General features: G+C 38.1%; 1 long non-coding RNA gene across 1 annotated transcript; it reads left to right on the top strand.

Annotated features, from left to right (window-relative positions):
* Window positions 1–8,793: 8,793 nt before the first annotated feature.
* LOC114825004 (uncharacterized) lies at window positions 8,794–9,920 on the top strand. The gene is made up of 2 exons (XR_003773688.2): window positions 8,794–9,023; window positions 9,230–9,920. It is a non-coding gene; the product is annotated as an uncharacterized lncRNA (long non-coding RNA).
* The last annotated feature ends 817 nt before the right edge of the window (window positions 9,921–10,737 follow it).

The raw sequence follows: 10,737 nt of genomic DNA, 5'->3' as shown, positions 1-10,737 counted from the left end.
AAATAAATAATTAAAAAGTAATTATTTTAACAAACTTAACAAAACTTTTGCATGAAGAAAGACTTTCGTCACCCAAAACTTAGAGCTAGTACACATTTAGTCGCATAAAAGTACGCTTAACGAAATCTTAATAAAAAAAATATAAAAAGAACTCGAAAACCAAATATGCGAGGAAAGATTTTTGTTGTGCCTTGGTTTTTACCTGATGAAGTATTTCGTTGCTCAAAGTTTTCTGAAAACGAAGTTGTTTTGTCTCCTAAACTTTTTCTCAATGAAGATGTTTCATCGGCTCAGGTTTGGCACGATGAAGAAGCTTCCTCGCCTCAATTTTAGAGCAATGAAGTATTTGGTCTCGATAAGCTTTGCGTGACGAAGTTTTTCGTCGCGTTTCTGACCTAAATTTCGTCGCGTAAACATTCGTGCACAATGAAGCTTTATACTTTGTCGCATAAACTTTTGCGTCTTGAAAGTTGTCCAAGTATACACATAGATGACAACCTCGCGTGACGATTTTACACGCTGTGCAACGGATTGTATTTCGTCGAGAAAACACTTTTTTGTTGTAGTGACACCACATACCACTCTGTCATCCAAATGACACCATACCAAGCATTTTATGGTAAGCCTCCGCTATCCATCTCTTTTTATGTTCCTGGCACATCTATTGTCTAAGTACGAGATGACACCTTGCTACAAAAAAATAATCTTAATTTGACAACAACCCAAGGAAGAATGAACTTAATTCTAAGCGAAAACAAACAGCACGTGAATTTCAAAATTAAGTATCATAATTCCATTTGGAGGAGAGTTCAGGATTTAGGTATCATGTTTTGGGCGGAGACCTAAAATTCGGTAGCTAAACCCTAAACTAAGTAATTAACCTAATCAAGTTTGAGGCTTAGGGTTCATTCTGTTAGGAATTTAGATGGCGTGTTAGGGTTTATGATTGATTGTTTTAGAACTTTAGAATGCATTTTGGACAAGTTTTAGGTTTAGGGTCTCCATACAAAAGTAGAGAGTTAACTCTAAGTGCTTAACCAAATCTGAATTATATCTAGGTTACTCTATGATGCATTCACATATTTAAAAGTACGTCAAAAGAACGGAGAATTAGATGGAGACCTCAACCATAGAATAGAAGCTGGATGGATGAAGTGGAAGGGTGCATCCGGCGTGTTGTGTGACCGCCGTATGCCACTGAAGCTCAAGGGAAAATTTTATAGGACGGCAATAAGGCCGGTGATGCTATATGGCACATAATATATTGGGCGGTGAAGTATCAACACGTACATAAAATGGGTGTAGCGGAGATGAGGATGCTTTGTTGGATGTATGGGCACACGAGAAAGGATAAGATTAGGAATGAGGATATCCGAGGTAAAGTAGGAGTAGCCAAAATTGAAGGAAAAATGAGAGAAAATTGGTTACGGTGGTTTGGACATGTGCAAAGAAGGCCTACTAACGCTCCGGTTCGAAAATGTGACTACGGGACAAAGGTTTAGGGCCGAAGGGGTAGAGGAAGACCTAGGAAAACTTTGGAAGAGACCCTAAGAAAAGACTTAGAGTGCTTGGATCTAACGGGGGACATGACACAGAACCGAGCGCAATGGCGTTCTAGGATTCATATAGCCGACCCTACTTAGTGAGAAAAGGCTTTGTTGTTGTTGTCGTCGTCATCGTCGTCGTCATTTGAATTTATGAGTTTATTTGTGTTGTAAATTATGCTCTAACAAAAAGTGACGCTAGCCAGGACACGAGACTTAAAGAAAAATGAAATTGACTGGAAGTCTGGAAGGTAAGCATACGACGAAGTGGTCTTATATGCAGGCCCAGAAAGAAAAGGAGTTATATATATATATATATATATATATATATATATATATATATATATATATATATATATATATATATATATATATATATATATATATATAACTCTCAATCGAGAGCAATGAGTTTTGGTTTAATGTAGATTTGGCATTCATGTCGTGTTTTCTGGATTCGTGTCGTGTAACACCCGTTAAAGTTATTAACAGAAGAAAAATAGAAAGGATTTCTAGAGAGATGAGAGAGAGTCGAAGAACAACAATGGAAAATGAAAGGATTGTATTTCTCAGACAATGGAATTATTACAATACGAATATCATATGATGGCACCTATAGCTATATATATATATATAGCTCACCATATACTAGTCTGAATACATTTCTACCCTTCTAACTAAACTTATCAATACTAACACTCCTTCAACCAACAAATGACACATGGCATTTTTCTGTTATTAATGTTATTACCACCCTCCCAAGCGGAGCTTAGAGCTCTCAAAGCTCAGTTTGCATCAAGTGATTGAAGCAGCAAAAGAAACAAGTGACTGATCTGAAACTCCCAAACCAAGACTCCTGCAATGCTTGAGAAACATAGGACTGTGCAATCCTTTGGTAAACACATTTGCAATTTAATCTTCAGTAGGAATGTACTGCACCACTAAGTCACCTTTCTGTACTTTCTCCCAAACAAAATGATAATCCGTGTCAAGGTGCTTGATTTTGGAATGAAATATAGGATTTGAACTAAGTGTCAAGGTAGACAAATTATCACACTGCAGCAATGGAGGTTCTGTAAGTACTTGATGCATACCTTTAAATAAGGATCGAATCCAAAATAAATCTGCAGCTGAGTGTGCCAATGCTTTATATTCAGCTTCTGTACTACTTCTCGAGACAGTGGTTTGTTTCTTTGACTGCCAAGATATTAGATTAAGTCCCAAGTAAATCACAAAACTTGTAATTGACCTCCTTGTGTTGATATCTGCAGCCCAATCATAATCTGAATATGTTGTGAGATTAAATTCTGGACTTCTCTTGTAGTGCAATCCACATTCAATTGTACCCTTCAAGTATCTGAGTATTCTTTTAACCAAGTGAAAATGTAAATCCGTTGGTTTTGTCAAGAATTGACAGACCATATTCACAGCATGAGCTATATCAGGTCGAGTGAATGTCAAGTATTGAAGTGCTCTTACTATACTTCTATACTGAGTGGGATCAGCTAGATCAATTCCTTCTCTTTCCAGCAATTGAGTGTGGGGTTTTGATGGTGTTGATGTAGGCTTGCAGCTCTCCATTCCAGCTTTTTTTTGGAGCTCTTTGGTATACTTTGACTGAGTAATGAACAAGAACCATCATCTTTGTATTGAACATGTAACCCCAAGAAAAAAGTGAGTTTTCCCATATCCTTGACATCAAATACCTCAGCAAGATCTTGAATCACAACTTGAATCTTAGTTGTACTTGAACTAGTCACAATTATGTCATCCGCATATAGTAATAAGAGAATAATATCATTGCCATCAACTTTGACAAACAAGCTAGTATCGGACAATGAAGTTTTAAAACCAAGTGCTGGAAGATAACTTGTAAACTTTGAATTCCAAGCACTCGGGGCTTGTTTTAAACCATACAAGGATTTAATCAATTTGAAAACATGATTTGGACATGATTGATCCACAAAACCTTGGGGCTGCTTTTGAAGGAAAAATTTTGTCCTAGCTAAGAACAAGTAAGAACATTTGAATACATATGCAAACTATTAACACATTAAAGTAGGCATGCATTAAAAAACAATTCATAAAACCCATGACTTTCAAAGCCTAGTATATGGTGAACCAATAAACTCTTTAACAACATTAAAGAGAAGGAAAGATTTAGAGTTTCTTTACCCTTGAAGCTCATCCTTGATTACACAAGGGATTCACCCAAGTGGAGGGCCTTCAAGTCACCTCCTTGCTCCTTGGATCTTCCTTGTGATTTTCCTCCTTTTAGTGCTCCTTTGCTTCTTTGAGGATTTGAGGATTTGTTCTCCAAAACATCAAAAGCTTGATGTCTCTAAGTCTCTTCACCAAGGATGTGATGTGAAGATGAAATGGATGACTTAGGGAAGAAGAGATTGCTAGCTATTCCTTCCCTAGGTGGCCGGCCTCTTTTGAGAAAATGAGAGAAAATGTTTCACCTCATTTCACCAAGAAAAACCCTAAATGAAAATAAAGCTATAAAGTTGAATTTATACTTCATCACATGTGAGTGGCAAACTTGTAATTAATCCAAGTTTGACACTTCTCACCCTAATGGCCAGCCATATCAAATTGATTGGGCTAATTGCCCATTTTGTTTTAGTTGTCATACAACTTAAACATAATGGGCCTTGTGGACCAAAACGCTTTTGGGCCCCGAAACCCAAAACCAACATATAAGCCCAATACGAACATTTCGTATAATTAATTAACTAATTAATTAACCTTGACCATTCTTCAATTAAACCATTTAATTGCTTATCCATTTCATTTAATTTCTTCACCAACATCCTTACTCGGTGTACGATCCATTAGGTTCCATTTAGCGAGATAGTGGGCGATTGTTACTCTTAACGATCGATTGTGAATTGAAACCAAATTTCAATTCTCCCTTAAAATTAGTGTTTGCTAATCTTTAGGGCTTCCACAAACCATGAGTGACACCTAGCAGCATATCATGGTTACCCAAGCTAAGTAGAAGTGGTTGGAGAACTTATCCAGTTACAATTACAACGCAATACGGTCCTTCTCTAATACAATACTCTTAATCACATTGTTTTAGGTGATAGTTTGTTTCATGTCTACTATCCAATGTGATACTTATCTATATGATTCAATTGAATATGATTTGGAACAAACTTCCTAAGTCATATTCATATGCTTTGGCCAAAGACTCTCGAATCATATCTTAGAGTATTCTCCTTCCACCATGGAAGGTTAGAGATTCCTTATTGTGCATTCATATGCCTACATGACTAGGTAGCTTGACCATAACAATGCCGTGGACACTCCAATGGAATGCCTTTGACATGATCAAAGATCAAGGACCTAACCATTAGACATCTATGATGCCTCAGGTCAAAGGACTACTTTGCATATTGCAACTTTCGAGTTCTTACATGATATGTATGTTCGAACTCTCTTTTGATCATTGTTCAGTGTACTCGATCACTCTTTCGAGCACCTATGTGTTTGCCTCAGTGTCCAACACTAAATGACATGAGACTAGTCATACTCACGCTTGAGTCGACATAACACATACTAACCTTAGCAGATTGTCAATGCCCAATTGGCAATCTTATGGCTAGGAATGTTTTAGGAATGAACATAAGAGAAAGGTCTCGATAATCTAACTTACTTAAATCACTTATCTCTTAGATCAAATACATTCCTTGGATTCCTTTATTGCTTAAACACATGATACAATAAATAGTGATTAACAATAAGCTTTGCCCTTCATTAAACATATAAAAGTTTAATACAATAAGTATTCCAAAAGCTATTACATCAAATGAGTGGCTTTGTGGGCATACTTCCAGCAATCTCCCACTTGCACTCAAAGCCACCTTCCCATGTATCTAATACCCATCTTTTCCATATGACGGTCAAGTTGGATTTGAGACATTGGCTTTGTCAGTGGATTTGCTACGTTATCTGTTGAGGCAACTTTGAGGATGTTGACTTTCCCCTCGGCAGCATATCTTCTAATGATATTAAAGCGCCTGTCAAAATGCTTGTTCTTTTGATGTGCCCTGGGTTCCTTGGCTTGAGCTATCGCCCTACTATTATCACAGTACAAAGTTACTGGTGATGTAATGGTTGGAACCACTCCAAGTTCAGTTATGAACTTCTTCATCCAGAACGCTTCTTTGTCGGCTTCAGCTATAGCGACATATTCAGCCTCTGTCGTGGAATCTTCAATTACACTTTGTTTCTTGCTCTTCCAACTGATAGCCCTACCATTTAGGGTGAATACATATCCGGAGTTGGAACTTCTATCATCGACGTCAGATTGGAAATCTGCATATGTATAGGCTTCCACTCGTAACTCTGTTGCTCCTCCATAAACGAGGAACATGTCCTTAGTTCTTCTTAAGTACTTAAGGACCGTCTTGACAGCTGCCCAGTGTTCTGATCCTGGGTTAGATTGATATCGACTAGTAATGCTCACAGCATATGCGATATCCGGCCTTGTGCATATCATGGCATACATGAGACTTCCTATGGCGGAAGCATAAGGAACAACACTCATTTGCCGTATCTCTTCAGGAGTCTTAGGTTCCATGGACTTAGAAAGGTGAATTCCATGTCTCACAGGAAGAATACCTTTCTTAGATTGTTCCATCTGGAACCTACTTAGCACCTTATCTATGTACATAGATTGGGATAATCCAATTAATTTTCTGGATCTATCACGATAGAGCTTTATCCCAAGTACATAAGATGCATCTCCCAAATCTTTCATGTGGAAGGTTTTGGACAACCACACTTTTACAGAAGAAAGTATTGCAGTGTCATTCCCGAATAGTAATATGTCATCTACATATAACACTAGGAATACCACTGCATCCCTAACGACTTTTTGATAAACATAATTGTTGTCTTCGTTTTGAGTAAAACCAAACGTTTTGATTTCAGTATCGAAACGAATGTTCCAACTCCTGAAGGCTTACTTAAGTCCATAAATGGACCTTTGAAGCTTGCATACCTTAGCCTTTCCAGACTTGGACATGAAACCTTCGGGTTGAGTCATATAAAGCTCTTCCTCTAGGTAGCCGTTCAGAAAGGCCGTCTTCATGTCCATTTGCCATATCTCATAATCATGGTATGCAGCTATAGCAAGCAAAATCCGAATGGATTTAATCATGGCTACATGAGAGAAGGTTTCTTCATAGTCAATCCCTTCTCGTTGCCTGTAACCCTTGGCTACTAGTCTAGCCTTATAAGTCTCCACATTCCTATCAACGCCTATCTTCCTCTTGAAGACCCATTTGTTTCCAACAGGTACTATACCTTCTGGAGAGTCTACAAGAGTCCAGACCTGATTTTGATACATGGAATCCATCTCAGATTTCATGGCCTCTTGCCATCTCTTCGAATCAATGTCAGACATTGCTTCAGTGTAGTCCCTAGGGTCCTCCTTTGTGTCATTGTCACCTAGAAGGTACAATTCCTCAAAGTCATTGTTTAAGCCATACCTCTCAGGTGGCTTACTAACTCGTTCAGATCTACGTGGAGCTAGAGGTTCAGGAACAGGGTTGTCAACTTGTCGAGTGCTTGTTTGTGGTTCATCATTAATCTTATTAATTTCCATCTCTTTGCATATAGTTCATTTGAGAACAAATTCGTCCTCTAGAAACTTAGCAGTTTTGGCGACAAAGACTTTCTGGTCGTCTGGATGGTAGAACTCATATCCCATAGTTTCTCTAGGATATCCCACAAAATAGCATCTTACTGATCTCGCTTCAAGCTTAGTAGCTTCAAGCTTCTTGACATATGCTTCACAACCCCAAATCTTAATGTGATTAAGACTTGGCTTGCTTCCATGCCATATCTCATAGGGCATTTGTGAAACTGACTTGGAAGGCACTCTATTAAGCAAGTAAGCTGCTGTATATAGAGCGTATCCCCAGAATGTTACTGGTAGATTGGCGGAACTCATCATAGAACGAATCATGTTCATCAATGTTGAGCAAAAATTGTACATAATATGTAAACAAATAATTCACTCGACACAATTTCACCCTCATTCAGTTTTCCGAAGAGGGTTTTATTAATTCGAGTTCGACCCATTCTAGGCTACACGCCTATTAATTACAATCTTTCTTTTGGGAAAGAAATACCCTTTGATTCCAATTTAAATAAAAATGTAACTTGAGGAATTTGATGTTTGTTTGATTTTGTGACTGCACATAGGTTGAACCCTAGATTGCCTACGTACCCTCTTGAGGGATCAAGTCACTCGTAGTTCATGGATTTGGTATTTATTTGGATTTGACGCCTTGTGCAGTTTTAGCTCATGCGGGCGAGGAGCATAGAAAATTTGATATGGCTTCATGCCATTTGAGACTTTTCTTCGGCTTTGTGCCACTCGGGATTTGATACGGCTTTGTGCCATTTGAAACTTTTCTTCAGCTTCGTGCCATTTTGTTATTTGACGGCAGGAGTGAATTTAGTTTATATAAACCAGGGATTCGTTTCGGTTTCACGGTTGCGTCTAAAACTTGATATTAGACTGCCTACGTATCCTTAACGGAATCAAACCGGCGTAGTTCATAATTGATTTCATGGTTGTGTCTGAAAATTGATATCAAACTGCCTACGTATCCTTAACGGAATCAAACCAGCGTAGTTCATAATTGATTTCATGGTTGTGTCTGAAAATTGATATCAAACTGCCTACGTATCCTTAACGGAATCAAACCAGCGTAGTTCATAATTGATTTCATGGTTGTGTCTGAAAATTGATATCAAACTGCCTACGTATCCTTAACGGAATCAAACCAGCGTAGTTCATAATTGATTGATTTTTGTGTTCAGACTTTTTAGGAAAATGAGGAGCCATTTGGATTAGATTTGAATAATTAATGGGTAATGTAAATGACCCATTAATTTGAGTATGACAAACTGGGAGGGTTTTTAGGAGCACGTCACATCCACTTTCTTCTCCACTTGAACTTCACGTGAAGTACTTTAGTTCAAGGTGAAATGAGGTTTGCTTTTCCTTTCATTAAAAAATGGGACTCAAAGTCTATCTCACATGAGGTGTATAGGTCAAAACTTATTTAGAGAACCTTTCTTTTTATTTTCAACACCATTAAAAAAAAAAATAGGACTTTGAACCCACTTTGATTTTTCAAACATTCTGACAACAAGCTTTTACTCCTCCCTTTTTTTTTATGTAACTTTAAAGCTTTTAAGTTCAACCACTCCTCTTCCATGTGAGCAAAACTTCACGTGAGGTGCAGGCCTTCCATCTTAGCTTTATAAATGTATCTGGAACACTTTTCTTCCTTTAGAGTTTTTATATACTTTTCCTTCCTTGTGCAGAGAACATACATGAAATTGGAATAAAAGCAGTCGCCCATCTTGCTGTTTTTCTTCACATTTCTCAAGTAGAAGACCTCTTCGATTTTTCCAAAAGCAGAGAGTGTTATAGTATCGTCATCTCGAGTACCGCACAAAACTTTTCTTGATGAAAACTTACTTATTTCCTTTACTTTTGATTTGGAGCTTCTATCAATCCATTTCCATCTCATCTTTTCTTTGTGTTTGTGTCAAATTTCCCAGCAACTTTGAAGACAATTTCCTATTTTTATTCCCTGCCGTAGCTTTCTTTTTGCAGACCTTACAATCTCCATTTTTTCCTTCTCTTTCAGGTTTTGATTGGAACTTCACGGGGTGGTTTAGACCCCGAAGAAATTCATGGGATTAAACTGCAGCGGCACAGAGCGGAGCTCTTGGATTTGATCGGAACTTCACGGGGTGGTTTAGACCCCGAAGAAATTCATGGGATTAAACTGCAGCGGCGGGGAGCAGAAGTGGTGACTTCATTGGCTTTGTTGGACTGCAACTCGAGAATGCTGGGGAGTGGGAAACGTTGAAGATGCAAAGTGCCTCTTTATTCCCTACGAGACCGAGAAATACCAAACAAAGAAATTTTTTTTAAGAAAGCTGGATTTTTACCTTTTGAATGCTTTGTTGGTTTTCCCTTGCTTTCTTGCTTTGTTCTTCTTTGTCGTCCGTTCTTTAACGTCGTCTCTCAATTTCTGCAGAGTCTCTCCTCTTGTTTCCGTCTTTCTTTTCTTTTCGTCCACTGCGACTGATGCCTATTTATAGGCATCATAGGAAGCCTCGTGAACTTTTACGTGGGGAGATAGAGGCCATATCTTTCGCCACCCTCTCCCACTAACCGTGTAACCTCCCATGTCTTGCAGGAAACTTTCCACGTTTTGCAGAAGATGGGGAGTTTTGCTCCACGTTTTCTTCTCTTGTCGACTTGGATTTCCAAGTCTAAACAGATTTCACGTGAGCATCATCTTTCTTTTGAAAAGTTTTGTTTGCTGCAAACTTCTTTTTTTATTTTTTTATTATATATATATATATATTTTTTTTTTTTATTTTTTTATTTTTTTTTTGTTCAACAATCAAGGTTCGATTTCTCCTTTCAGAAACTCCATTAAGTTGTGGAGTTCCCGGTGGAGTCCACTGTGATACTATTCCACACTGTTTGAGATAATCTAGGAACTCATTACTCAGATATTCACCCCCTCGATCCGATCTTAGGGTCTTTATCTGTTTCCCAGTTTGCTTCTCAACTTCATTCTTGAATTCTTTGAACTTTTCAAAGGATTCTGACTTGTACTTCATAAGATACACATAGCCAAACCGAGAGTGATCGTCAGTGAATGTGATATAGTAGGAGAAGCCTCCTCTCGACGTAGTAGACATAGGTCCACATACGTCAGTGTGGATTAACCCTAGAATTTCAGTGGCACGCTCTCCTTTTCCAGTAAATGGAGATTTGGTCATCTTCCCTTTCAAGCAACATTCACAAGTACCCATCTGGTCATTACCTAATGCGCGGAAATATCCGTCTTTCGATATCTTGTGAATCTTATCAAGGTTCACATGTCCAAGTTTAAGATGCCACATCCTTTCTTGGTTAACTTCTTCTCTAGCCCTTTTGGGTTTTGAGGTATTCCCGCTTTCAATACAGTGCATCCCACTATTCGTCTCTAGGTGAAAAAGTCCCTCTATCATATTACCATGAGAGATAATACGACCGTTCAAGTATAAAGTGCAACTCATTTTGTCAAACAATACTGAGTGCCCATCTCGTAAAAGCTTAGAGATAGAAATCAAATTCTTTATACATGAAGGAAAA

Source organism: Malus domestica, chromosome 01, assembly GCF_042453785.1.
Source record: "Malus domestica chromosome 01, GDT2T_hap1".
NCBI lineage: Eukaryota > Viridiplantae > Streptophyta > Magnoliopsida > Rosales > Rosaceae > Malus > Malus domestica.
This window is presented reverse-complemented; position numbering and strand designations above follow the sequence as displayed.